General features: G+C 40.3%; 1 protein-coding gene across 1 annotated transcript in view; it reads left to right on the forward strand.

Moving 5' to 3' along the window:
- Positions 1 to 14,647, forward strand: part of map1ab (microtubule-associated protein 1Ab) — a 36,558-nt gene that overhangs the window by 4,276 nt on the left and 17,635 nt on the right. The window lies entirely within an intron of this gene.

Consider the following 14,647-nt stretch of genomic DNA (forward strand, 5'->3'; position numbering starts at 1 on the left):
CAAATTAAAGGAGTCATGACATAATTTGAATTGTAAATCCACTGGACCATTCTGAACATCGGCTGGACAGGGTGCCTTTTTAGAAAAACACTGAATGAGCATTCGGTGACTACTGTAATGAATCAAAATGCCACAAAATTGCATTTCTGACACTTACACACACACACACACACTTACACACACACACACACACACACACACACACACTTACACACACACACACACACACACTTACACACACACACACACACACACACACACTTACACACACACACACACACACACACACACACACACACACACACATGGATCATGTCTCACTGGACCACATACATGTCACATACACAGACAGGAGCTGCATGCTTCCTTTCTCCACAGGGGTATGAGAGTATGAGAGACCAGGGTGAGGAAGCAGACCACAGCACAGTCTGGCTTTAGTGCTGCAGTCTGCTGTTTGGGCTGAGCCTTCTCTCTGTGTGTACCAGCTGAATAAGCTGTTTCCACACAGGCCCACGGCTCAGGTAAAACTGCCAGACGTGAGGTTCTCATGCACTCATGCACACAGCATTTCTGATGAGTGTGACAATGAAGAAAAAGTCTAAAATATACTGCAACATGTGAGACTGGAGCAGTAAGGGGTTTTTTGTGAATATATTTTTGTATACTTATGTGAGTATTCAGTGTGGTAGTGCTTATAATTTAATTTGTTCTAGTCAAATGTCATGGTGTGTAAGAACAGACACTGACACAAGAGTAAATAATTTCAGAGATGCAGTGGTGGAATGTAACAAAGCACAAGTACTTCGTTACTGTACTTAAGTACATTTTTCATGTATCTGTACTTAAGTAGATTTAGTTGTGGGCACTTTTGACTTTTACTCCACTACATTTTACAGCAAATATGTACACTTTCTACTCCACTACATTTCTACAATGCGTTGCGTTACACATTACAGTCACATTGCGTTCTTTTGTTTGTTAGTTTTAAAGTAATCAATGGCGAGAGGGGAATTGGTCCACTGAACCAATCAAAGCGGGCAGGTAATGTTAGACCCTCCTTCAACAAGAGCGGGGCACGCCCGCGGCAGCAGAATCAGCAGCAGCACTAATCGGTGATAAAACACCCAAAATGGATTCGAGAGAGGCCACCACGGAGATTCAGCCATTAGACATGCGCCACCCATGTTGTTTGAGATAACCGGTTCTACAAATGATTCATGGAGATTTCGGTGCCATCTTTGTCTCCCTCGAAAACACGAGATGCTAGCTTTCAAAAATTCGACGTCAAATTTGAAGAAACATATTGAGGTAAATTAAGTTGCTTAACGCTACCTGGCTTTTGCATGTTAAATTAATTTAGGTTAGTGAAGTCTTATGGAACCTTAGCTAGCCTCTTGTTCAAATGCACCACTAGCAACAAGTAAACACGACTAAATTATTATAATCTAGCGTTAACTGGCAAGTAACACATGCATGTTGCTAACGCAATGTAGTCTTGGTCCTGGGTGTTTGCTTGGATGCTAGATCCCAGGAACAGCGGTGGTTATGTTGCTTGTGTGGCTAGGGGCTCTTTAGCCCTGTGCTTAGAGTTAAGGTTTAAAATGAGTTGGTATTATAGAATGACAGGATTAACATCGTAGTAATTACTTTAAAGATACCTTTGTCTTAATTACATTAAAATGTAATTTAAAAGTCAGACTGTCAACCCTACTTGGCATGCTTATTGAGCCAAACCAAATTTCCATCTCCTGTAAGACCAGTCTGGCAAAAGTATAAATTTTGTAATAGATAATATGTTGAAATCCTGTGTTAGGATCAGTGCCTATTCCTTTGTTAGGTGTGTTTAATGCCCCTTTTTTCAGGCAGACAACTTTGACTTGAATGTGTTTACTGCAGTCAATATAACACAATGGTTTTGCAGTGTGTTATATTGTGTTTGGTTTTAATTACAGTTAAATAAAAACTTTCAAAGGTATAATCAGTCTTCTTTCTTATTTTGCTTAATGGCATTTAACTCTGCAGGTCACCCCTGAAATTCTGATTCACAGAATCGTAAGTCCAAGTGTGAACTGTGTCACAGAGGGTAAACACAATAAAAACAATAACCTTTCAAATAATTGATAGGAGATTGTTTGCCAGTGTTATCAGTAGCATCATCTGCAGCATTGTTAATTAAAATGGCACAGCCCATACTATTGATGTATTAAACAAAATATACATACAGTAGGCACACTTAATGATATTGTAGACCATTGCATTAGGGAATACATTCAGCAAGTACTTTTACTTTTAATACTTTAAGTATATTTAAAAGCAGGTACTTACTTACTTTTACTCAAGTAAAAAGGTTAATGTGGTACTTTTACTTTTACTAGAGTACATTTTTGTCTGTTTATTTGTACTTTTACTTAAGTATAGTGTTTGAGTACTTCCTCCACCACTGCAGAGATGTTACATTCATGTGATAACATTAGAGTTTATGAGTCTGTGTGTATTTTTCCCACCTCCTGTTCCATTCGTGTTCAGATTCTGTGATCTCATGCACAGTTGTTTCATAATTCACAAAATTGTCACTAGAAATTTAGTGGAACCCAACACAAATGGAACGAAATGGTAAGGGTGTAACGGTTCTGAAACCGAGACCAAAACCGCGATGCAAACATCCACGGTCTCATGTTCCGGTTCCAGAATATGGGACCGCGATCCCCCCCCCCCCCCCCCCCCCAACTCACTGCCAACCACTGCAGGTTCAGTCTGTTGAGCTCTCATTACGTTAATGTAACAAAACTCCTTTTTCATTTCACAGCTAACACTGTAACACATATAAATCATGAAATTATTATTACATTTAAAGTCAAGCTGTACATTTTGTGTTAGGAGTGTAACGGTACACATATTTGGTACAGGATGTTCGGTTTGGGGCGCCTTGTGATTCGACTGAATATAGTCTAGCTATAACCGTTACGTGCATAACTTTTTTATGCTCTGATGGTCAGTCGACCGAAACGTCAGCGAATAAAGTGATACTTGACAAGCTATAGTGTGCCCTCTCTTCTACGTTTCTGTATGCGGAAATAAAATTAAAAACTCAGTTTCCTCTCCGGTTCCATAACTGAGCCGTAACTTAGCAACTGAATTAGCACATGTTCAATGACGAAACCTCGTAAGTTTGGCGACCGCAAAGCTAGAGCTTTAGGAGCCTTCCGTATCCTTCAGATCCTCTCTTTTGGAACATTTCTGTTTTCCAGTGAACTACAGTAGCAATGGGGAAAGACAAGTGGATAAGACGAAGGCAGCTTGCCGGCATTGTTCAACTGAAATCGGGTATGTTGCTGGCAGTACGTCGAACATGATCTCATCTGAGACATCATCATCCAAATGTTAATATCGAATATGATTACACATTTGAGACGGCATCATCCAAATGTGAACATCAAAGGTACAAGGAAAAAACAGAGTGGAGAGCAAACTGGAAATTATGGCTACTTTGCCATTGTTTACAAGTTTATGCAAGTTTATAAGTTTACAAGTAAATTCATATTTAATGAAAAGAAATTTCATGTTTTGCATGTATTTTTTCACTGTAGCGAAACCGTACCAAATCGTGACCCCAAAACCGAGGTACATACCGAACCGTGACTTTGGCTTATCGTTACACCCCTACCAAATGGACTCCTGTAACCCGAACTCTGAACTGCTCAAAACAATATTGGACATGCCCTGGTATTTTATGTCTTTTTTTTCATTTAAAATACTAGGATAAAGTTTGCCGTGTTTTCAGTAATGCAGTTGTACCTTTGTTTCTCCCCTCTGCCTAGGGCAGGGCTACAGGATATGTTTTGGTGGGGTAAAAACCTGTGATGTGACAGCTACTGCAGTGACAACTCTGTCAAATTTTATGAGTGACTGACATTAGAGGTGTTAGATGAAACCCATCGACAGGCTGATCGTGGAGGTCAGGGGCTGGCCTGGTCAAGGTGTCTGTGCTGGGAGGTGAGGTGCCCTGTAAATTTGCTGAAGGACATGTGAATGTTGGATCATATTGTGATGACTGGTCTCTGACTGGGATGGGGACAGCTGGCCTTCACGGATGCCCCTGTCTGTGGCTCACAGATACAGGGCGGTTGGGCCTGCGGGGTAGACAGAACTGCTGGGTTGATTGTTGTTCAAGAGTGCATTTCTCTGCAGATCAATGGCAATGTGTTTTGGGTGGAATACAATGCCTGCAGTGCAAAAATGGATACATGCATTGTCTTACACTGGACCTTTGAAAATTTTTTTGGGGTTTTTTAAAATATTTTTATATTCTTTATTATTACTGTACGACTAGCACTAGATTTCATTATACCTCATTCTTCATGGAGAACACATCAAAAAGGAACACAAGACCAAAACATGACAGTCACACATTTGCTGTTAACAGTTAATCTGCACTGTGCTTTAAACCAGCATTTTTCAGTTTCAGTCCTCAGTGTGCTTGACACCTCTGTCTATGCCAGATTAGAACAGCACAGTGTTGGTCTGTCTATGATGGATTAGAAAAGCACTGTGCAGATCTGTCTACCCTGGATTAGAACAGTGCTGTGTAAATCTGTATGCTCTGCAGAAGAATAGCACTATATAAATCTGTCCACCCTAGATTAGAACAGAATTGTGTGGGTCTGTCTATGGTGGATTTTAACAGCACTGTGTAGATCTGTCTAAACAGGATCCAAACAGAACTGTGTATGTGTCTATGCTAGATTAGTACAGCACTGTGATGGTCTCTCTAGGCTGGATTGGAACAGCATTGTGTAAATCTGTGTATGCTGGATTAGAACAGTGCTGTATGAGTATGTGTATGATGGATTAGAACAGTGCTGTGTAAATATGTGTATGCTGGATTGGAACAGTGCTGTGTCAGTCTGTCTACTCTGGTTTTCACCAGTACTGTATAAATCTATGTATGCTGGATTAGAACAGTGCTGTGTCAGTTTGTCTACTCTGGATTACAACAGCACTGTACAAATCTGTGTATGCTGGAATAGAACAGCACTGTGTAGGTCCATCTGTGCTGGATTATAATAGCACTGGGTTTGTTAAATGGATCTCTAGGTCTGTTATGAACAACTGGTGCTGAATGAAATGTGATCTAATTTAGGATTTATGGCCATCTGGTGGATGATTTTAGTAGCACACCCAGAACACAGGAAATTCTAGAGAACCATTCTTCACAGTGCCTAGCTGCCAGTAATCTTTTTCAGTCACATTATAAATGATTCAGTTCACACACTATAAAGCATTAATTTGCTGTTATTCTGATGAATTCTGCTTTATGTTCAAATACAAGTGACATAAATTATGGTTATTTTATATGAATAGTAAATAGCCACCTGTCTGTTAATACACGTCTACACGTTTTCAGTCATGTCCTAACATGGATGAATGAAAAGACACAACAAGGCCTTTTCTCTGTAAGTCTGGCTCCGATATTGATATTATTGATAGTATATTTTATGTTAGTGACTTTTATCAAGGGTCTGCTGTTTGTGTGTGTTTTTTCATATGGTATGATTACGACACAGCGATGGAGACTGGTCTGCATTGCACTGTCAGATGGCAGAGAGGACCAGAGGGCCTTAAAGGAAAGCTATGGTCCCTGTGAGAGGACAGTGAGTGGGTTTAATCAGGTCTCACAGTGCCCCACAAATGAAAGGTGATGAAAGAATTAAAAGGCTTCTGATTAGACAGAAGGGTATGTGAACACGTCTGCTAACGCAGTATTAAATGGCTAAATATTTCCCCCGAATTTCGGGAGGGTCTCACCCCAACTGGCTCCTCATATCCTGGACAGTCACTTCTGAGTTTCATCACATTCTGACTCGAAAACAGGGAACCATGGTGCAGCCATGAACGCTCTCAATTCCCTGAGTTGCAACCTGGCTGCTTCTCTTTATCCAGGTTTCCATGGTGACCAGGATTTGGACACGATCAAGGTGACCTCTTCAGAAAAGGGTTAATGAGTGCTCTCTGTGTGCTCAAGAATATTACTTGGATATTAAACAAAATAAAAGAACGCACATAAATTACCAAATCCTGTTATCTGTTTGTCTCTCTCTCTTTCTCTCTCTACCCCCCTCTCTGTTTGTTGTTTGGGGTATATGAGGGGGTGATACCAGTGGGCTATGGTCTGTGAAATGATTCAGTCAAAAGAACTGTATTCATTTGCATGAAATAATGGAAATAGTCTCAGAGATCAGAGAGAGAAGTAAAGTTCTCAAATTTGGCATGATATCTATTCTCCAACAAATATTTTCCATTGGAAAATGTTTTCCTTATCAATTACTGAAAACCATTCCATAATTTCATAATTCCATTATCTGGGATTATGTGTAAAACCAAATAAATGAATCACTAACAAGCTTTCGCAGATTGTGTTATGGGATTGATGCTGTACATGTATTAAATCTACTGGCATACTCAACCCAAGTCTGGCCTTTTGGCCATATTTAAAATGACATTAAGAAGTGTGTGTATGTATGTGTGTGTGTGTGTGTGTGTGTGTAAGTGTGGCTGGGTGGATCTATTCAGAGGAATCTCTCAGAGCCTTGACTGGGAACCAAAGCACTAAACCTTCACTGGGTCTCTTATCTTGTTATCTTACGTCACCTATGAAGTGTTTGCCTCTTGACCTCTGAGGCCTGTTAAAGCCTGTATATCATTTCTGGCCCTGTGGCTGTAACCTGGTTTTGAGACAGTCCCTGCTTTTCCCATGCCTGACTACATCCCCTCAGGTTAAACTCTGATTAAACTCCCTGTGAATCAGCTCACAGGTCCACTGAGGAGTTTTATGTAACCTCTCCCACACAGCCTGAACAACGCCTCCTGACTCCTCTGTGTGACAGCACACCACAACCTCCTCTGTCTTCACCAAGTACCATTGCACAGTGTTGCAATGCCTCAACAAGAACTCAGACAGAAATGACATGGTTTCCTCAATCCAGGCTTTTGAGTGTGAAATGTAAAGACAATTATAGTTTGTTCTATATGTTTTTGTAATCTTTATCAGGAAGGGGATATTCAAAAGTCTTGCTTGGTGCTATATGAGTGCTTCATCGTCCTTCTCTCTCATATTGTAACAAACTGCTGGGCCCCAGCCATCCACTGCTTCCACAGAGCACATATATTTTATACAGTCAGTCATTATAGGGAGCACGATATTACCCAGGCAAGCACAATGAAAAACAAGTAGTTGGGCTCACTATCAACCTAAAAAGGGATAATCTGTTTTTGATTTTAGGCTGTGAGCTGGAATTATGGTTGTGAGTAATATTGATGTGTAAGACGTAAGAACTATGACCAACGGATTAACTGCTGTAATTAGGCAGGAATAGCAAATATGTACTTACTCTTAATGGGATTATGAATTCATTGACATTTTGCAGACTGAAGTTTTCTTCACATGTCTACTCTGATTGATAAATTCCTGGCCACTGTCCAAATGGCTCAGAAGCTCCTCCTGTAAAAAGGCCTCTGATGCTGTGTCATTCCGGGGGACTAAGTGAGGTTAGAAATCCCTTTTTCTCTGGATCATTCTGAAGACATTTTGTCAGCTGTTAGGGACTTTTGAAATGAGCTTAAGTTTTTTTGAATACCTTTTTTTTTTATAAGTATTCAAGGATATTATTCAGCAGCATTTGTAATCTCAGAATGAGAGGAAGACATAGGCAAACATTTTTCTTCTTTCCCTAAATTGTATTTTTTTTCGCATGGAGAAGACATGCATTCAGAAAGAACAGTTCCTTCCTCTTTTGGAGAACTATGATTGCTGCAACTAAATAAAAGGCCTCACCCGAGAAGATAAATGAATGCAGTTCTGGACTGCACCGTATCTGTGAGACCAGGAGACTCTTAATAAAAGGGGGAAAAAACATTGGTGGTCACTGTTAAGATCAGCATAAGCAGTAATAGTTGTGATTTTTCACATAGGCCTGGTTTTGTGATGATGCAGACTGCCTTGGCCCGTGCTTCCAGCTGTATTTTTAAACCCAAAACAAAACAATGATGTAAACAACAACAAAGCCCTCAATGTGTGGAAATGACATCTCAGAGTCTGCCGTAGTCTCCACAGAGGAAAACGTTTGCAAAATGACATTTCAGATGGTACTTTTTTTTTTTTTTAAGTTGACCAAGGTCTTGCATTATGAATGAACTAACTAGCACAGGCAAGAACACAAGAAATGCCAGAGGACATCATATATGGACAGTTTTTCTGCCACCGAAAAGAATAGCTAATATGAAAATTACAATATTAATAACATTTTAACAAAATCTTTATTCACTAATAATTACTGCTTGGAACTAATTTAAATAATTTGCACTGACAGCCAGGGCTTTACCGCTTGTTTTATCAAAAGGTAAAGTTAAGTTTCAGTGTGTTTTATTCCCAATTAGTGGCATGATATTTCAAGATTTCTTCAACTTATTTTTGGGGGGGATTACAGTGTAAAACATGGCCCTTAATCTGTGGAGGCCATTTCACCGCTTGGAATGTAGAGTTGGTATATTGTGTTACTTGACTCCAATTAATGTTCACTTGTGTAAAGGACTAAGTGAGATCTGCAGACATCTTTTTTTGTGAGTAAAGCTGAGTCATGCATAAGTAAGACTGCTAAATAATTTAGGCTTTGAATATTGATATCCCTGCAGGTTTGGTCAGAGTGCCAGCTTTATACTGGGAAGTGAAGGTCTCCAGCCATTGATTTTCTCACAGATTTGTGCCCCACTAGCATAAGTGCAGCAAGCCTGAGCTATGAAAGCTACCCTTGCCTGTGCGAGCAGTCTGCTTGTCTGTGGCAATGCAGACGTGTGTTTGTGAGTGTGGTGAGTCAGGGTTCTGCTGGCGAGGGGCTGTGCTGATGAACCACCTGATGGCCTTTGTGTGAAATCTCAGAGCAGAACTACTGAACAAACTCTCTCAGCCATCGGTGCTACAGACTGCTCAGAGCTACGACCCTATGACTGTGGAATTAATTTCCCAGAGATCAAGACAGAGAGAAAGAGCAAGAGAGGGAGAGTGAGATCAAAGAGAGAGAGAGAGAGGTTTTTGTTTTTTCTGAGCAAAGGAGAGCTTTTCTCTGAGTGGAGGTATCAATGACTAAGGCTTTTAAATAATACAGCAGTAATACCCCCCCCCCCCCCCCCCCCCATCCCCTGCTCATACACACCAACAGACTTCTCTCTTTTCTCACAAAAGCTTTCCATTATGCAAGCTTTGAGGACCTCCCTCATCTATCTGAAAATATTATTGTTCAAACAATAATGGATAAACCAAGTTTCTATCTAGACACTGGTAGAATGATGGGACAAAGCTGGCTCACATTCAGCAGCACCAACTCAAAAATACTGTTACAGAGCGAGACAACAGCAAACACGGCCCGTCAGAGTATGGGTGCAGCACGAATCCTCTGCACCAAACAGCCACAAGAATCTGTCTCATTTCTCCTCACGACAGTGACAGAAACACGTCAATACGTTTGTATAAAATACAGTCCCGATGCATAGTTTTGTAAAAATCGATCTGATTAAGGAGACATCGACATGTGTAGCTCAAACAGGGAAAAACAATACGACAGACAGGTGAAAAGAACAGGACTTCTGTGCCGCTTAGACCCAGTCTGCATGTCTCGCATCTATCCTGACAGACTCTGCATTAGGATTTGAGGCCGGTAAACCTAGAGGTAGTGCATGTTCTCCTGCAGCAGATGGCTGCCTCATACTTCGGTTATCATCAGACTATGCCAGTCACTGTGGGACACGCGAGCGCAGTCTGAGAGAGATTCCTCAGTAATAACTAACGAACTCCAATCTGTTGCTGTGCACTTGTCACACCAGTTTATTCTGCTTATTTAGCGATGACATTAATGTATTCTCCACGACAAAACCAAACACTGTTTAAATGTTGAAGTGCTTCTCTGACTGGAACGGCCTGTGGGACTGAAGGGGTTACCTCTGGTGCAATGAGTGCGTCGCTGTGCGTCTGTTTATAGGCAAGAGGCTGCATCAGGAGAACAGTCAGCGGGTGGCTGCAGCCAAAGTTGCTGCAACCATTCCGTTTTACTAAAGGGTTGCGCCTGTCTCCAGATCCACACACTCTTCGGCCCCACCCTCTTGGCACTCGGAAGAATCACACACTAACAGCTACGCAACTACAGTCTCCGTCATTTGCTAGACACACGACACGGTCCGAATCAGCCGCGGTATGTATTACTTTGTGAAAGCTTCTTTTACAGTTCTAATTTTGCTTTTGAGCCTGGAAAATGGGTTTCGTTCGTAGTTAAGCCATTTATGAACTACATTAGACGTTGCGCTCATTTTTATGGTTGTCAATATGCTAAAAAGCGGTCAGATTCGTTTACTGAGACCGTGACGTCGCAGAGTGCAGCCAACGGGTTCGTATCCTTATTTGACCGCAATTCACTGCCTTTCTCCGTGTTCCATAGATGTATCGTGTCGGTTTCAAATTACAGTTTTCAGATGTTTTTGTCATTTGCAAGAATTTAGATTAGCCCATTGTATGTGTTAATGTGTCCATTGAAATGTACGACCAAAGTAGGAATTAACTAATTAAGCAATCAGACTGGCAGTTAAACCAATCAAGACATAGAAGTGTGCACAGAATGTCCGATGGACAGATTTTAAGAACCATTTGCTTTATCCAGACTAACACGATTAATTTAAGGCGACGCCGCCGAATTGGACCTGAATGATGAAATGTCATTCGCAGACGACTGTGGCAGTTCTGTGAAGACAGGCTGTTTACGCATTGGTTGATCGTATTATTTAAATGCATTGAAGAGGACTCGTCACTTTTTTGCAGTTTGTTGAGATTATTTTACACTCGAAGCTCACGCCAGTTTTCCGGTATGACGCACATTTTCAGCATTGTTCATCAAGCTTCTTAACGCATTAATATACTGGATCAGGTACATGACCTTGTTACATCTATGCTGTTTTCTATGTTCTATTTGTTTTGAGTTTACTGTACGTCTGAGGTTTGTCGTCTGAAGCACAGGTCAGTGGATTAGGATCCGACTTCTACATTCTATCTTGCTATGAGACAAATTATTATTGTTGTTTTAAATATAAGTGCAATTTAGATTTTACCATTTGTATCACTATTTGCTGTAATTTTATCTATGGCAATGCAGTCATACAGGCTGTTTTAAAAAGCAAAATGCATTAGTGCCATTCATTCGCATGATTTCTAATCTCAGTTTGGAAAACCGTGATTTCATCGTTCTAGAAGTTTGCATATGTGATACATGCGTATGTCAAAAACCGCTCAAACATGGCTGAATGTGTAGACAGAATGTGGTTCTTTGCGGAATGACTCAGCGGAGCTGCGTCAGGCTCACTGTATGTGCGCGCATTCAGCTCTGAGGCTCGTGGAATGATAAAGATAAATAATCAGACCTGATGGACAGAAGGCTAAAACGAGGATACGGGCAGAGGTACAGGGGATATTATACTTAAATCCTGTTTAAACAATTTTCTAACGTAATTATAAAGCATTGAATATTTGATCAATCATTAGATTTAGTGTTTTATTCAGTGAGATATCTTCTGTGGAAGACAGCTGTTTTAATGTAAACACTAACTGTAAGTTTAAAAAATGACATTGTGTACGTTATAAATGAATTGTTACTATAGATACATTGAGTTAAATGCATTTATCCTCTCAAAAGTTAAACTGTTCAATGTTCCCAACAGTCTCCCATACTCTAAATATTCCGCCCTGAACCTGTGTGAGAACAGCTCTACTTTTCATGTCATGCCATATCATGTCAGGTTTTTTTCAGACCACATGCCCCCAAAGTCCTGTGATTTTTGTGATTCTGGTGGCATTTGCACCTGATTAGTTTACGGGGCAGTAGCCCCTGACAGCAGTGAGTCTCTGCTTCAACATAGCTGAGTCATTGTGTGTCACAGAGATGACCACTGGCTGTGAACTGTGGCAAGGCAGGTGACAACAGACATGGTGAGAATGGCGCTCTCCTAATGTGTGGAACTTAGTCAAATTTGTCTTCAGTAGAAGCTTTGTCATGGTTTGTTGAAAAACTGCATACTGGTCATGACATGAGGCTCCTGCTTGCATCAGACTAGAGCGTTTAAACACAACAAATCATGAAAAATGCTTTGAATTTGCAATTTTCACTAATATTTTCCCTTAATCCTTGAAATGGGCTGTTGAGTCATCTGGGATCAGGCAGACAAACAAGGACAGCCTCACATCTAAGCTTCGCAGGATGACTCACTGTTGCTTTGTTAATTGGCAGTAATAAACAGTGGCCTTTCCTGGACTTCCTCATCTGTAGTTTGCTTGGACAATGTTCTGTATGGCTTCGCTCTGAGAACGTTTACATTTCAACAGCACATTTGTTTCCTAATCCCTCTGGATTTATACATTACATTTTGAGACAAAGAACTACTCAGTTATGGATTAGTGACATGATATGATTGGCAGGTGTGTCGGTCAGAGGAGAACTGGACACGTATGTAACAAATGTAAAGTCAGAGCACTCTGCAGTTTACCATAACATTCTATTATTTTCTATATTCTTGTCAACGCCTGACAGCCTGCTTTCTGTACAGGAGGGATTACTTTCCTCTTCCTTCTTTTGTTGGCCTCCTTTGAGAATTTGTCTTTGATGGCACAAATGTAGGCCTCCAGAACGATGCACATTTGTTCATTAAGAGAGGGGCTTCATATTCAGTATATGTACAGAAACATCAATCTCTGTCATCACATATAACATCAGTTTGCTAACAATTAATGTCTCTCTCTCTCTCTCTCTCTCTCTCTCTTTGTTTTTGTCTTTCTCTTTAACCCATCCTCTCTGTGTCTTTCCAGGGTTTCTCTCAGTAAAAACAACCTTTTTTAAAAATTCTGTCTGCTCCCTGTGTGTCGGTGGGTGTATGGTTGGGGGTGGAATTGAATTGGTGGATGTGTGCTGTCTTTATTCTTGCTTTTCGGGCGCCATTTCCTCAGTATTGCAGCAGCAAACATTGATCCACCACTGGAGAGACCTCCTTCAGAGGTCCTCTTTGCACTTCCTCACCATCCTCCATTTGTTAGTTGGTGGATCTAACAAAGGGACATAACGCTGAGTTTAGAATGATCTGAATTAAGGTCAATATAAATGCTTCGGCATGATTAGCTTTGGATGGATGAGTCCTCATGTTTGAGGTTAGCATTGCTGAGTAGCTGTGATGCAGATGATAATGATGTTCTCCAGATAGATTTTTTCTCTTCACTGTGTCTCCATTCATCAGCAGTAATAACCGTTTATAAGTTTTGGCATCACATTAACAGGCTGTGGTTAAGCTCACACTGATAATATAATATTAATTATATAAATCATTAGAATAGCCAGAATTCACCTCAGCACTGGTCAGCAGGGTGCAGAGAATGAGTCACCTGTTTCATAATTAAAATGTAGCATTGTTTTGTATGTAATACTTTCTTTATGTTACATCATATTAAACATGCTGAAATTCCTACATAAATGATAAAGGATTTTTTTGTTTCATACATGTTACTACAGTCTGCTGACCAGGCTTTAGCCTGCCTGTTACTTTTAAATCCACTGCTAAGCTCCCTCATTGTAAATCCCCCTGCCTCCCCAGCTTGGCCTCCTCTCCTGGCCTCCTCAGCCTTGCTTAAGACTCTGTAGTAAGGCCTCGATACAACCACACACACGTACACACACACACACCATTTACACACACTTTTACAATCTCCTTTCAGTCAGAAAAATGTTTAGGCTATTTCTTATTTCCCTTGTCTGTTATGAGTAAACATTATTAGAGAGTTAATTCTGGTCTTTAACTGTAGGCGATATTTGTACAGAGACAACAAAATATTAGATAATTTGTTATATATAATGAAATTTTCAGGTTTGCTTAGTCTTTCACTATTTTGTAATTCTGTTCCATTGGACCATCATTATAAACAACACTGTACATGTGAATGAGTTTGTGGACTCATTCATATTTTAACAACAACTAAACAGGAATGGTAGTTACAATCACTGTGGTTTTATTGTTATTTGGAGAAAATATCAATTTCCCCAAATAATATTGATCTAGAGGCTAGAAGTCATTTGATCACAGATTTATGTAAATTACCACTGTCCAAAGTGGTTTGCAGTGCATTTCTCCATACATGAACAAGCTAGTCAGACTTGTAATCAATTTGATCCTTTTGCTTGGCTAGCGTCAAGGTCAAAGTCAAGGATTTAGTAAGCTGCAAAAATGTTGGACTGAATAATTTTGGTACGGAGAAACAAGTTTTCAGAGCTAATTTTATCGCTTTCCAAAGTACTGTCCAACACAAGCAAATGTAATGGAGCAGACAGGAGAGATGACAAACTGTGGAGGACAAATCCAAGGGCAACCAGAGAACTCCAAAACAAAACTTAAAAGCACCAGAAACATCAGTCTGTATTTAGAGATGCCATTTATCAAAGATGAAGAATACCCGGCAGTAATCAAGTTCAGAAAATACATTTGAACCAGTGTATACACACGCCTGACTTCTTTAGTTCTCTAAAGACAAATCTGTTCTCCACCAGACATCACAAAGAAGTTGTTGCCCCAGGGAGAC

Source organism: Chanos chanos, chromosome 2, assembly GCF_902362185.1.
Source record: "Chanos chanos chromosome 2, fChaCha1.1, whole genome shotgun sequence".
NCBI classification, from domain to species: domain Eukaryota; kingdom Metazoa; phylum Chordata; class Actinopteri; order Gonorynchiformes; family Chanidae; genus Chanos; species Chanos chanos.